The 15,220-nt window shown below is 42.5% G+C and overlaps 1 long non-coding RNA gene across 2 annotated transcripts; it reads left to right on the forward strand.

The window, feature by feature from the left end:
• The first annotated feature begins 236 nt into the window (after positions 1-236).
• Positions 237-10,801, forward strand: LOC135328697 (uncharacterized). 2 transcript variants are annotated; one of them, XR_010389674.1, is made up of 3 exons: positions 237-782; positions 1,799-3,277; positions 8,958-10,801. It is a non-coding gene; the product is annotated as an uncharacterized LOC135328697 (long non-coding RNA). The 2 variants fall into 2 exon arrangements; XR_010389673.1 differs by lacking the exon at positions 8,958-10,801 and adding an exon at positions 8,272-8,947.
• The last annotated feature ends 4,419 nt before the right edge of the window (positions 10,802-15,220 follow it).

The following is a 15,220-nucleotide window of genomic DNA, read 5'->3' on the forward strand; positions in this document are numbered from 1 at the left end:
CACAGAGTGCCACATGCCATAACTCAGCAATAAGCAGCACAGCTTGCAATCAGCGGCATATTGGCCATTTCAGCTACCAGTTTAATGGTTCACTGCTATTGCCATTACTGTTGGTCTAGTGGCATCTTTCATAGGGCAATGGTTTCACTGCGCTGTATAAATGTTTAGGCCATATAAATGTTTAACTACCACTTTTTAAGTTTTAATAAGCTCTGGATGATTTACTCTGGCATGTTAGATTTCCCAGTTGCTGACTCATATCCTTGGAGGAGAAGCACCATGTACTGTTGGGACTACGCTACGAACACAACTTGGCCTGGCTACTTTGAGTTCACGCTTTTATTTCTTCCTTACACTCTAATAAAAAAAATTGCCCTGGAGATGCCTTCTGAATAATGACAGATCACCCGTGCAGTCACAGCGGTCGCAGTCACAGGTATTAGTGATCTTCTGAACTGTTATCTCTGTTTTCAAGCCTCAGAAAGTCCAGACAAGAGAATATGTGCACCTTTCATTAACACAAGAAGAGATCAAGAGCTTCAAAACCAGCTGCTTTGGCTAAGTCATCAGGAGCTCACATGGACCAAACCAACATCTCGGGCAAAGAAAAAGAAAAGAAGTCTGAATTAAGAAATAGGAAAACAACTGCCAAACCTCTATACTTCATGCATGCTAAGAACATGGAATTGTGAAAACGTGATCCTGTCTCTTCAGCAGAAATATATGTGGGGCTTTATCACACGAGGAAAATGCCATGAGAAAAATGCACCAAGTTTAATAAGGTAAGTGTACAGTGTCATGTAACAGCTTCAAATAAAGCAATATATTAGTGATAAATGGCTATGCCTGTCCTTTTGAAACAGCTTGTGTACCCTGAAAAAAAAAAAGCTGAAGACTGAATTCATATAAAACACCTCTAAATAAAGGTAGATACATTTACATATGCTAGGACTAATCTACCAAAAAAAAAAAAAAAAAAAAAAAAAAAAAAGAGGGAAAGAGGAGGAAACGCATGCAGACTGGAAGAGGACAAAATTCACTAAGAAAACCTGTTCCAAGAATTCCTCAGTTTGTTAGGAAAAGCAAGCAATGCTGGGGCAGCTTGTTACCCTTGCCAATGCATTTTCAGAATATCTGTTATTGAATGAACAGTGATTTATCAGTTAGTCAGTAACTGCGCACCCAAAGAATTTGATTAACCAATCAATAATTTACTACCTAGGCTGTCCATAAAACATTTCACTGTAAGTGCATAAATGAATTTTGAAATTACTCATATTAATCTAATTTATTCCTTAGGCAGTGTCCTGTAAAATCAGAATTTTCTCTTTCTTGTAATGCACTGAAGTCTATTTATAAGAAATACACTCCATTACAAAAAGAGAAAGAGCCCATCAGGATATGAAATATTTGCAAAATAAGGTATAGAAAGTAAGAAACAAGGTGCAGAGTTACAAACACTTTGTATTGTGTTACACTCTTATAAAGACAATGCGTAAAAATTATGCACAGCACTTCACATTCTCCGTGAAGAGTGTGGCAATGAACAGCACACCACAATCACAGTATGTCAGAGAGATAAAACATGGTCCTCATACGCCTACTGGGAGACGGCGTTCTGGTCTTTCATGATCTGTTATTCTGCAAAGTCTACACAGAATACCTGTAAGAGAAATCGTCCACTGCGTGCACATTAAAAACATTGTAACATTGCATCACAGCAAAGTCAAAACCAAGTTAACAGAGCAAAACAGAATAATTTCACGCCCCTGAAAGCTACTACCTAATTCTTTCGCAGGCAACCACCAGTTCACAGATTATTTTTAATGTTTCTCTGTGTGAAAGCTTCATTCCAGAAATTTCAGCAAAGAATGGATTAATCTTGGAAAAGACTGTCCAAAATGATGTTTTTTTTAATTAAGATGTGCTCTCCTGCTCCATCTCAGTATTTATGACAAAAACAGCATCAGATGAAACACTTCTTCCCCTACCAGATGAAGACGACAAATGGCAAATCTTCCTTGCCCTATCACTGAAGAAATATGGCAAGCAAAATTTATTAGTGCCACGAGGGCTACTAATTCCATACCTTCTAGGCTACTGCGCTCTGTTCAGCGTGACGCATGCAAGGCAAGCGCGCAGCACCTGCCCTCCCAGAGGGACCCGGGCAGACAACCTGCAGTCCCTCATCCCAGCTCCAACGCGCCACAGCCCTGTGGCACCTTCCGGGTCCTCCTGTTTGCTGCGATTTGAGCCAACAGCAGGGTTTCAGCTTTACACGTGGGACAGCAGGCACCCAGATGCCGCCACAGGAAAAATGCTGCTGCAGGGGAAGCGTCCTGCTCCTCACGCAGCCCTCTCGGGTGATGCCTTCGGTACGACTTGCCTGATCAACGTCAGGATCCAAGGCGGCGCAGACACGCAGACGTCCCCGCCTGCCCCTGCCCAGCTGCGGGCAAGGGCCTGCCAGGCGACGTGGGGCTCACAGGCTGGCGTAGCCGGGGGCTGCTCCGCCTGCAGGGCCTGGGGAAGGGGCAGCCCTGGGCTCGCGAGAGCGGCGGGGACGCAAGCAGGACTCTTCCAGCCCACAGAGCACCTCGCCCTGCTGGGAGCCACAGTGCCTCTCCAGATACCTGCATGAAGGGATCAGCGAGCAAAAACGCACTGCCAGCAGGCAGAGGAGGCTGTGGTGCTTTCCGCCACACGAGTGGTGAAGTGCGAACGGAAGAGATGAATCACAGCTCAACGTGGGCATCTGTTTGGGGAAATGCATTTAGTCTGATGCCTAGATACCTGCATTTAGTCAGATGAGTCACACCCTGTTGTTTTGAAATCATTAATTTGAACCGATTTTGATGCAAACAGGACAGACAACATTGGCTGTCAAGACAAAGCTCCTCTGAACTGACTGTGGGACTTGCTATTCACTTCCTGCATTTTTTGATCATGACTTCAGGAAACGCAGGCCCCAACGATGGCCAGAGCAGAACAGGTCTGCGGGCTGCAGCCAGAAAGGGTCCTCGCTGTGGCACCACGAAGAGGCGACGGGACAGAGCTTCAGCAGCTCTTTAAACAGCACAGGCCTCCAAGGCCAAATGGTGTTTCTCACTGGAATATCCAATTTTTGCATATAGATGCCCAAACATTTTTATATAATTTGAGAGAAAATAATACTGACTTTAAATTAGAATGATATTAAGCCTTCTACCTGACAGCTTGGTCTGCTGCTTCGCCTTCAAGACTTTTTTTTGGACTTATTTACAGAAGCCTGCAGGAGGTAAGTCTGTACTTCGTCACACTTCAAAAGGTAGGTGCAAACACACACAGCAGCGTGTCCTTGGGGGAATATTATTCCATCTGCAGGGGAACTAATAGGAAGGTCATATTCTACCCTTTCTCCTTCCTCTAAACACCTTATTTGCTACACCACAGAGATTTAAGAAGAAAAATCAGGGCATCATATGATGATTCACAGTCAAGTAGAGCAGAAGCATTAATCATTCACATCTTTAACTCTAAAAGCATATAAACTTTCAAGGATGACCAGTCACTCAGAAGCATTTATTTTTTAGCTGGAAATTCAATTTAGAAATAGAACATGCTGAACTTCAGACCAGAGGCCAAAGTACATAAAATGCCAGAGACGCACTTCCAAAGAGTCCAAACACTTGGCTTCCACTCCTGCGAAGGGCTGCTCTTCCGTACAGGCAATCCTGCTATTTGCAACGCAAGTAGTGATTCAAGAAAGCATCAGGAAAGGTGAGCTAGGGGAGTAAAGCGGAGCCAGATAAAACATGCCTGTCTCTCCTAACAAGCAGATTAAAAGAAGGATGCTGATACTTGATAGGGTAGAAAATGGTATGGAGGAAACAGTCTCTCTAGTGTGACTTATCCTGCCCTCTGAATAGCCCTGAATAGTCTAATTATTCTCATACCCACTTTCAGTGGGCCTTCTGGAGTTGGAAATGATGAAAGCGAAGCCACTGAACTTGAACTCTGGCCCTTGACCCATAGAGTGAAAACACACAAACACACACACACACACACACACACACACACACACACACTAAAAACCTCCCCAGAAAAAAATCCCGACAAGCTGCCAGTTACTACAAAAAGCACATGCAAGTAATGAGCAGAGGACTGAGCACGCTGCAAGATGTTTTTACATTTGTAGTAACCTTTTACAAGATAATCTGAACTCTGGAAAGTAAACTACCGCCCTTGCTTAGAGTCAGGATTTCATTATCTGTGACAGTGTTGCAGCAGTAAAAGTAAGTACCCATGCTACCTTGACTTTCATTGGAAATTCAGTGTACGCTTTTCACCATTCCACGTCTCCCTGGGTATTCTTTACAAGAAATTGAAATGCTTTCACATTCTCTTCTACAAAAAGAAATATGTTTTTTTAATCTCACAAAAGAAAAAGCTTTTTCCAATACAAGCTGAATTTGTTTAAATTAGAAACAATTAAAGTTGTTACACTCTTACAGATTTCCCAATTATACAAAATTAAATAATAAATATTAGGGGAGAGGGAAACAGAGAAAAGGTGATGGTAAGACTCTCTTACTAAAAAACTATTTCTGTTAGAAAGAAAAGCTTAGTTTCCCTTGACACAGCCAGGTTTCTGATTAAAAAGTCAGTTAGCTTTACTATAACTGTAATTTTGTAGTATTTGCATTATTTCACCTCAACCAATTGGGAAAAATCATATTAAAAAAAAGCAAACTATTATCTTCCCATCCTTCACTTTCAGGTTTACTGTATCAGTAAGTTAACACACCATGAGTCATGTCTGAATCCTACAGCTGTTCTACGTACTTAGTGCTCATAGCAGCAGCAGTATCTCCTGGGAAAAAGGCAGTGGGGAATGAATTTTAGTGATAAGAAAAAATGATATTATGCTGTTGGTATCACCATTTTGGATTACATAATAGAAATTGAACCATGACCTATGAAACTAAAAGTAAGTTTGAAAAGTAGTGGCAAAGAAGCTGACAAGAAGCTCAGTTTCATGGCTGGGAAGGTCTGGGAGCATATTTTGTTTTGGAAACTGTTGGCTGATATTCTCAAAATGAACATTTCCGGGAAGTCGTGATGCTCTGGCGACTGGGGGAAGGGTGATGCTTTGCTTATTTTTTTGAAAAGTTTCCATTAGCTAGAAATCCTGCTTTTTGACAGCCCTTCTGCACAGTGAATAAAACACAAGGCGGCATCCCAACAAAACCTCGTCCTTCATCCCACCAGTGAGGAAAGCATCGCTCGGAGCCCGGGCGCCTCCCACCCACACATGCATTACCCACATCAGCATTATCTAGGGAAAGGCAGCTTGCTCCTGTTACAGAGGAGAAACGCTTACAGGATAATAAAAGCGGCTAATACGAGATAAGAAGCGTTAGCGGGAAGTCATCTGTTAAAGCTGAGAACTGCTTTAACAGCCCGGTGCGGTGCTGCCGACAGGGCCGCTCCGGGGAGGCAGGCTCTGCGCCGGAGATAACGCTCAGGGTGACAGGGACACCCTCCTGCACGCCTCCTGCCACTTACCACCCGCTGCTCTCTAAGCGCACGTTTCAGCTGTGCAGTCGCTGATGCTCCTCGTCACGCGCAGTTCGCACAACAGACACCACTGCAAAAAAAATCAAGCCCTGCTTACGACGAAGTCTTGGCATGGCTGCATCTACACTGCGGCGCTCCAAGTCCCGCTCTGCTCCGGCGGCACTGCTCACGGAGGGGCCCCGCGCGCGGCCCGGGAAAGGGCCCCCAGCACACGAGGGCCTTGCAACGCACACAGCGACTCGTGCACAGGCCCTGGCCTTCCGTGCACCCTCCGCCTCTCTCAGCTGCCACCAGCCCTAACCCTGCCGGCGGGTCCCAGCTACCCTCGCTGGGGACAGCCAGGCTCCAAGAGGCGACATCGATGCTGCTGAATAAAACAACACCAGTAAGCAAACGCAAATGCTGAGCCTGAAGCATCCACACCGCAGTAGGATATGGTACATACACCATCTTCTAGGATGTCACCCTGTCCTCATGAATAATACATGCCCAAATATAAGAATTGTTTAAAAGAAAACCACAAATTTAAGCAAAACTTACCATTATCTCTATCATAAACATTGCTAGAAATAAAGTCAGGTTGGCGGCTAGGATTACTTTATACATTAAAACAACAGACTGAACTGTAGTTTAATGTTAGTTTCAATACAGGCCATTTTAAACACCTCTGATGATTTTAGGAATTCACATTCCCAACATTCAGCCTAGCAGCCCTTAAATACAAGGACCTGTGTAAACACTATTGAGAGCTGTTAATACCAATTAAAATTACCCCTGTTCTGACACTGGTGTAACAAGACAAAAAGGCAAGAATACCAGACAGAATTCCATTCATTAAATAACCAAATCAAAACAAAATAAGCAACATAAAAATTACTTTACCATTAATGTTTCACACACTTGAAAGGTGCACAGTCTAAAGTAATTCTCTGCATTTATATGGAAACTAACATAGCCTAGAGCCTGAATGCATTACGGCTTTCTGCTTTAATATACTGACCCTCGGCTTGCAGCTGCTACGCGCTTTAGTCCCAGATGAGGCTGCAGTAATGGGGCTGTGCTCACAAGGTAGCGACTCTTTCTAAATATCTCCACTAAATTGGTAACCAATTTAAAAAAGAACTCCAAAACCTGACAAAACACGGTGTTTTTCACCACAGAGAAGGCAGTCGGGGTGCACAAGCAGGAGGGGACGGCCGGGAAAGGAGAGGGATTTTGGAGTAGCAGCCCGATAAGGAGCCTCACAGGCCGGCGGCTCAGCAGCCCTTCGCCGTCGTGCCTCAAGCAGACCCGGGGCGATGAGCGCCTGCCTGCCTGCGGCCCAGCTGAGCAGCCATCTCCTCTGGACGAAAAAGGCTCATTTTTGTGCCTGCCACGAGAAATCTCTCTCCAATTGCTCAAAGCCCAGAAAAGTTACTCCAGAAGACAGTAAGCACGGGGGTTTTTCCTCTGTAACAAAAACACACCCTCGAGTCTCAGGTTTATTAAAGCATTTGGGCTCCAGGTTCTGACCATGCCCACATTAACTGGGCATTAAACACGGAAGCAGCAAAACAAAAGTGAAAAGGACAAAAAGAAATAAAACGGCAGGGTACGAACAGCACGGTGCAGAGCTTCCTGCAGCCAGCAGGAACCTTTGCACAGGTTTCGCTGGACTCTTACTCGGATTTCCGCAGCCTGCGATACCCTACTGAGTACCGGTGCTAGAAATGCTGAGCAGCAGGAAGGACGTGAACGCCGACAAACCCGACGGAGCCGTGGCAGCCGGGTCTGCGCCCCGCGGTCATGCTCCCCAGCTCCGGCCAACGCAGGCACGAGCAGCGTAGGGCAGAGGCGGACGCCACAGGGAGATACCATACCCAAATCGTCTCAGCTCAGCCACGCTCCAATTGCTCCTTTGAGCCATAAATGTCACAGACAAACACCACGTTTCCAAAGAAATCTCAGAGACCAGGCCTGGTTGGTCGAAAGTCTTAAATACCTAATCTCACCATCTTTTCATAATGCCGCGTTCCTCTTCAAGCGTCACACTGCAATACTCAGCAGCTCCATGACTCGGTAACACACACCTCTGTGCTTCCTAACCCAACCACGAACGAAACCCGGCCCCCTTCCCACCTGCAATTCAATGGTCAGATACGCTTGGGTAGTCTCCAATGCAGGGAAATCCTTCAAGTACATGAGCATCCGCTTAGCTTTACAAGCTCAGAAGTCCTAGCAACTGTAGAGCTAAGCTGTCATTGAATGTCGTAACCGGATACAGATGAAAAAGCCCTTACTGCATGGTTGCAAATAATCAATCTTTGAGTGTCCCAAGTTTACAAAAGGAAACGTCTTGCGTGGCTCACCAGCAATGATTTTCTCAACTTTAGTAACAGGCATTCAGTATCCTCCCATAGGTACTTTGGCCTTTCCCCCCGTCCGCATGCCTTCAGAAGACCCCTTTACACGAACAAGTCGAAGAGGTGAGTTCCCAGAGCATGCTGCTAATTCACCGAGTTTTGCTTTTATTGCTGGGTGTTCAAGCTGGATATGCAGGAAGCAGCCGGACAAAAGCAACTCGTAAGAGATGTAAGAGGCATTTGCAAATGAACTGACATGCTGATAACTAAATTCTGCAGTCAGTGCTGAATCCTCCTCTTAATAGTTTTGAACATTATAACACTAATGAACTGAGCAGCAATTCATTCCATTGTAACGTTCTCCTTACAGCTTTACTACCCTGTGGATAAACACCCCATCATGGAGCAGCGGTTTATGGATAAGCAGCATGACAATCACAGCAGCACTCCGAAACCCTGCTGCATCCCAGAAGGGACTGAGACTTTCAGCAGCAACCACAACACCTCCGGGTGACACTCATTAGCTCCCCTCACAGTCAAACCGGGCGAGTGCTACGGTGGAAGAGGTCCAAGAAAAAGCCCCAGCACATTAAGCACTAGCATAATGTCATTCCATTTCTTACTGTCACCCTGAGCAACCCGAAGTAGCATCACTACACCTTACCAAGCTACAGCTACATAATTATAAAGACCCTTTCCAGAGTCTTATAATGATAGCTTATGCCACTGTTTTGCTTCTGCTGTAGGTATTTCCATGCTGTAGGAAGTTATTTTTAGTGGCATGCATGTCACCAAAATGTTTAACTCACTTCGGTCTGCATTTGTTGCTGCTCTGGAGCTGTGGATAAATTAATCGCACATTAATAGTCCAAGCTTCAAAGTGGTGTTTGCTTGGTGGACACCAGGCACCTCAGTATCAGGGGATACTAAATTGTGAAGCTCTTGCTTGGTCAGAGGACCTATTTCTCCTCATTTTCAGCACTGTACATGGAGGCAGAGGGGTGGGGGGGAAAATCAGAGCCGTCTTACCTTAGCATCTGGTCTAATCCTCCGCAGGCCTGCCAGGAGCACAGGAACAGCGGCTGCGCAGAGTCACCCCCTCTGGAGATACTGCCCCAGGCCACAAAGACCAAGTTCAGCAAGGATTTTTTTTTGTATTGCATCAACTTGCTCCTGTCCTGTCCCCACAGCTTTAACAGAACTAAATACTAAATGCAATGGGAAATATGCCTGAAGGATTTTTATTTTTTATCTTTTTACCCTGAACAACATAAAATTAAAACAGTAAATGATTAAAGAAGCAGATAGCTTATTATAAAGCTGTTACAGGACACTGAAATTAAATAGTTTTTCTAGCCTCTTTACAAGCTACCTGCAGGAGCAACAGCAGGGAATTATCAATGGCTGATATTTGGCCTTTACTCTTCTTACTGAGAGTTTGGAAGCAAGAGGGATGAATTTCTTCCTAACCAGACTGCATTGGAAGGAGGCTTACACTGGAGACATATCCATTTTAAATTAATTGATTTAAAAAGCCATTTTCCCGTAGGGTTGTTATCTTGCTTTGAAAGTGAACCAACACCAAATACATTTTAATACAGTTTAGTATACAACCACTGATGATTTGTGCTGCTGTAATTAGAGCCTTCCAAGGCTTCTCACCTTCTTAAAACAACAGTTCCTTTTAAGAGGCCAGCAAGCTTTTGCATATGTTTACACAGAGCCTAAAATAATATTCCTTCAAAGCTTAAAAGATGAGCAGGACAGGTTTAAGTGTGCAGCTGTACTACCTAGGAAATGAAGCAAGTGACCTGAACTCAGCTCTAACTACACAGTCCTTCTCATGGTGTTTACCATGTTAATGGCCTGTGACGAGAGAAGACTCCACAATACACGCATACATAAATATACACACACATATATATATTTAAATGAAATAATCTCATGAAACTTTGGATCCTACAGGATGCTGTTTCATGACAAAATGGGGTGAACAGCAACATCATCCTCTGAAATCTTCAAAAAATGTATCTGTACATGGAAAAAAAAACGTTAGGAGAAGGGAGGCCTCACCTGGGGTAAAGATTCTGAGCATGTTTACCACGGGCGGAACAAACTGATATATGCACGCTTGTGTAGAGGAAACGGCACATTAGTCAATACTGCTCTGCGAAAGGGAGAGTCCTCCATGAATTTATAGCTAGGCATTAAATACACAGAGAGGAGATTTCTTTCTTACCTGAAGTTCTCTTTGACTGATTTACATCTTGAAGTACGAGCAACAGATCCTGCCTCCTGCTCTGTCATGTATCCTGTTCAACTGCATCGCTGTACTGACACTACCAGGCAAAAACACCACCATGCATTTTGCAGACGAATGAGTCATCCCACCACAACTTTGAACCGCAGCAAATCTCACTTAAATTTCAGAGGAGAACAGAATTTGATGCCTGTGCAAGGTGATGCATGCAGACATTTAGGGACTGAATTAAATGGGTTTTTTTTTTTCCTTTTCTCAAAGAAAAAGACTGTAATTCATAAGATATTGAATACATCAGCAGGTTTTTAGCTGTTCTGTTTGAGACTACACTAATGCAGTATGATGCGATGGATGGAGACCCCTTCTGCCCTCTGTGTTGGTGCAGAGCGCATGCAGACCCCTTGCACGAAGGGGGACTGTGGCCCTCCTCTGCACGCCCAGAGCCCCGGACGACTCCAGCGGAGTCAATGCAAGTGCCCAGGGGTGCTAAGAGCATCCCAATGGCACGTAGCCAAGGCCAGGGGATGAGAACCGGGTGAGGATACAGTACTAACGTGACTTGCCATTTCCCCCGGAGCAACTGCACATAGAAACATAACCACAACGGATTAAAGTTCCTGCTTCCAGCTCTTGAAGCAAATGCGGTGTGGTTTCTCTGCAATAATCTGAACAGCACTTTCAAAGGCTGCAACAGTGATGGAAACATTCTGGTTGTGGCTCCAGCATACAAGAAACCAATTCTTTTTCTTAATTAACACCTGATTTCCTGCAAATGCTATCTACCTTTTCTGCTCAGCCAAGGTACCTGTATGCCTGGCTCATTAGTAGGAATGATTACAGCCAGCAGGGACAGCTGAAAGCTATTCAGGGGTCCTCATTAATCTGAATTCTGTGGGTCATTCCTCTCAAATTCAAGCAATGACATTTAATTCTCCCTTGACTATGTGGTGAATATTTGAATTGTGGGCTACTAAGCACTCCAAAAAACATGAAATAAATCTATTTCATCTCCTTTTCTCCCTATGCTTAAAATAATGCCCAGTTCATCAGACAGAACTCAATGTTGTGATGGTTTAAACAGACATAAGAACAGATTCTCCCCTGAAGTGCCATCAATATTTGACCTATATATATAAATAACACCAAAGTCCTCAAAGGCTCATGAATGGAAAGAACACATTCAACATGTGATATACATGCCATACAAAAAACCCAAGAAACTCACACTCAGTATACATTTCTTGATACTATCCCAGCCTTAACTTGAATAAAATGAGATAGTCTTCAGATACTTGCAAGGAATGCATTTGCTTTCATAACTGCATTTGCTGTCATTACTGCATTCAAAATATTTTTGATATGCTTTCAAATCTGATTTTCCGTTAATGTATTGCTTCTTTCAGTTTAACAATATAGAGACAAACAATTTCCCTGTATTTAGGCAGCACTGTCTTAAGTGAAAAGAGTTGAAAATATGAAAAGCAAAAGTATCAAAGAGAATAATCTAGTCAATAAAGTTTATTATTTAAGAGGTTTTCACTTTGACAGACTGTTTCATCTCTGCTTTGTTTCATTTTCCTGCCTATCTTTTCAACCAAAAAGACAAAAACAAAGTAAATAAATACAACGCAGCTGCCTGCCATAAGACTTGCTTAAAAAGAAACTGCTAGAGTATTCTTGTTTTTAAACAAACCAAAGAAACATGAAATGACATGCAAAGAAACTCAGTAAACATCTTCATCTACAAGTGCTCTGAAGCCCGACTTCTGCAAACGTAGCTTTGATACCTTCTCAGCTGCAGTTTTCCCTGATAATTAGATTTGACAGAAATTCCTTTAGAAGTCAAAAATCAACCTATTACTAAGCACGTTTGTTAAAAGGGGGGGGGGGGGGAAGGAGCTTTTAGTAAGCTATTCATTTTTCTTGCATATTTTTACCTAAGTGCCTCTTTATATAAATTTGCACAAATGTTTTGAGCCTGACATTTGTTCTGCCGTTCAGTCACCCTGCCTGCTGCAGAAGGAAGGAGTCCACCTTCCCGCTTTCAGAGCTGCTCCATTTTTGGATAGCCAGAGAACAAACATCATTCTTCCCCACTTTCACATGCCAGCTCTACCATTACTCACATCGAGTAGTGCCTTAGTTCATGTCTCAGCAGAATATTACAGACACCTCTTAATGCAAGTGGCATCCTGATGTTATTTTAATTACATCTTCCTCTCCCTAAAAATACTGAGCCTGTGCCGCCTTTACCATCCAGAAGGAAGTCAGAGCCAGGCGCCATTGAAGATGCACTCTAGAGAGGCTTCAAAGGAAAGCGATCTTTCCCAGGTTGCCTTTCTCCTTGTACGGAGAGACTCCCCGGATGCAATTTCACAGAGGTTAATTAACTATGCTTCTGGATGTTCTGCCTACTGTTTCTTTGATTCTGTGCAACAAATTTGCAATCACAAAATGTCTGAAATTAGCCTCTAACCAGAATCTGACAAGGTTTTCCCAGGTGATTTCTTCCTCTGCATTTAGTTGATGTATACCAAACAACACTGTTTACCTTGGTAAAAATCAGAAAAAATATCAGCCCTGGGAGACACTAGTACAGTTACTTTCTTAAGCAAGCCGTTACAATAAATATAAAACCATCATTCCATTTAATGAAGTCAAATTGTATTGAGCCAGCAGGTAACATAAGGAACATATAATCAGTGTCCAAATCAATGAACAAATATATATGATGACTCCCTGCTTCACAGTGCTGATTCACAGATTTGGAAGCCGCTGAGGATAGTTGCGTTTACCCACCAAGGACAGATGTGTTCGTAGCTTCTTGTGGCACAGCAGAAAGATGTCACTCCACCAAAAGCATACATTGGTTGAGGTGCCTTGTGTAGGGAGATCCCCAAATTCTCACAGGCATTTTTTAGATAATAAACCGTTTCTGCTCATCTCTGCTGGACATACTTTATCCAGGAATCGCAATGGCTGCATTTTTGTCACTGTAGTATTTAAATGGCAGTACTGGTATCCAAGATAAGATATAATAGGACTTTCCCTTTTAAATCAATGCATTCCCTTATTTCTACAGAATCCATAAAATGCAAATGCGCGTAGTGGAAAAAAAAATGCACAAGTGAAGTCAACTGCTCTGTAAAATATTCATAATGGTTTAGCACAAATACTTCTGCCTGCAGAACTGCCCTACGCTGTAGGCCCTTAATGGCATCCAGCATTTCCTGAGACAGCACAGAGGGGAAAACTCCAAAGAATGCAGCTGTTATTTAATTCTTGGAATGACATTTTCCCCCTATAACTGCAACTTTCTATAGAGATTAAAAAGCAATGCAAAGCTCTGACTGTGTAGATCTATCTCATTGCCTGAAATTTTTAGTTCTGTACGGTATAACACAACATACTTTTTTTGTAAAAACTACTGAAGTCAAATGGAGGCACACTGAAGTCAAACGTTATGCATTAGACAGAAAAGTCAGATGGAGCTAGTTTTGTCTAAGAGGCCATCTGAGCATTAATGCAATTCATCCTCTCCTCAATACATTTGTTTTAGGCCTAGATACAGCAGATTGTTCCAACTATGCTAACCCAATTGCAAATAGCAGAGTTTGGGTATGACAATCATATGCCCTACTCTTGGTCTATTATAAGAAACTTCAGTTATCTCAAATAACATTTCTCCAAATATTATTTTTAACCAGCTTTTATAGCAACAGCTTCGCAAAGAGCTAATGTAGGTATGTGCACCCCACCGTGGGCTGGCCAGGTTTTTGTTTAATTAATGACTGAAAGCATGTACATACAGAGAAGAGGACTCTACCCTTTTCTTTTCTTTCTTTCTTTCTTTCTTTTTTTTTTTTTAAAAGATCTGTTTTACTCCTTTCCCCATTTCTTCAGCTGACAGTCCAAAAGAAAAATGCTGATCAAGATGCATATACCTTGACAGCATTGTTATCACAAAAAAAGGTCACAGATCTACAATTTCATCTAATGCTTCTGGTTTCTTTTCAGTTTGCATTGTGAACCAAATAGACAGTATTTGAAATTTAAAAGAAAATCTTTCCTGGGGCTCTGTTAAAAGTAACATTATCAAGTCTCCGAGTTTAACTTTCGCTAGTGGCCATGTAAATTACATGCATAAACAACAATTTAAGCATGAGCAGTAAGAGTGAATTGGAAATCACCATTAAACATGGTAAAATTTGAAACTGAAATAGAATGCAATAAGATTTACTTAAGAATATATCAAAATATTAGTACCACTTAGAAGTCTCACGGAAGTGAGAAACTGGGAAAAGAAACATATACTTTGAATCCAGAAGATTTCTGCCTTGGTAGGAAAACAAGTAATTGTCATCTGCCAAACTGCTGAAATAATTCAACTATTCTAGAAAAATATGTAAATGCTTTTTTTTCCCCCCGTGTATAAACTTTTCTATGCATGTTCTTTGTATTTTTTTTTCTGTCATGTCACTTTTTTCTCCTGTGATTTTACTTCCCTTGATATTCAAGATCCTCTCATGCAATTTTCCCAACAGGCATTGACTGCTATGCTCTAGATAGAAAGCTTCCTAAAAGGAGAGGTGGGAAGAACCAAAAAGTTATCTTACTTCAGCTGCAGAAACTGAAGCTGTAAATCTCAGGCAGTTTTAGTAACTTCATCAGTCTTTCCCTGCAGACTTTCTCTGCAGTCTGAGATGTGGCTTGTTCGTATCTATATCTGAGCTGCAATATTTCACTGTATGCTCTCTCTTCACAGTGCTATGAAAAGTCTATATATTTTGGGAAGCTAATGATGGTTAGTATTTCTTCTTGGGAAAAACATTTTCATGGGTTTTTGCCTACTCCAAATGTTTAAAGGAAATCAGTAAGAACATTTACAACCAAACTGTATCATAATGGGATGCGATATAAAAATCAGATACACATGATGAGAGGTCTAAAATCTCTGATGGAAAAAAAGAAAAATCCTTGGTGCTGTAATAGGCGTAACCCAAAGTTTGCCCCAGTGTTTCACAAGAATTTATGTCAACTGGACAGATTTATCTTTACT

This window comes from Dromaius novaehollandiae, chromosome 6, assembly GCF_036370855.1.
Source record: "Dromaius novaehollandiae isolate bDroNov1 chromosome 6, bDroNov1.hap1, whole genome shotgun sequence".
In the NCBI taxonomy this organism is placed as follows: Eukaryota; Metazoa; Chordata; class Aves; order Casuariiformes; family Dromaiidae; genus Dromaius; species Dromaius novaehollandiae.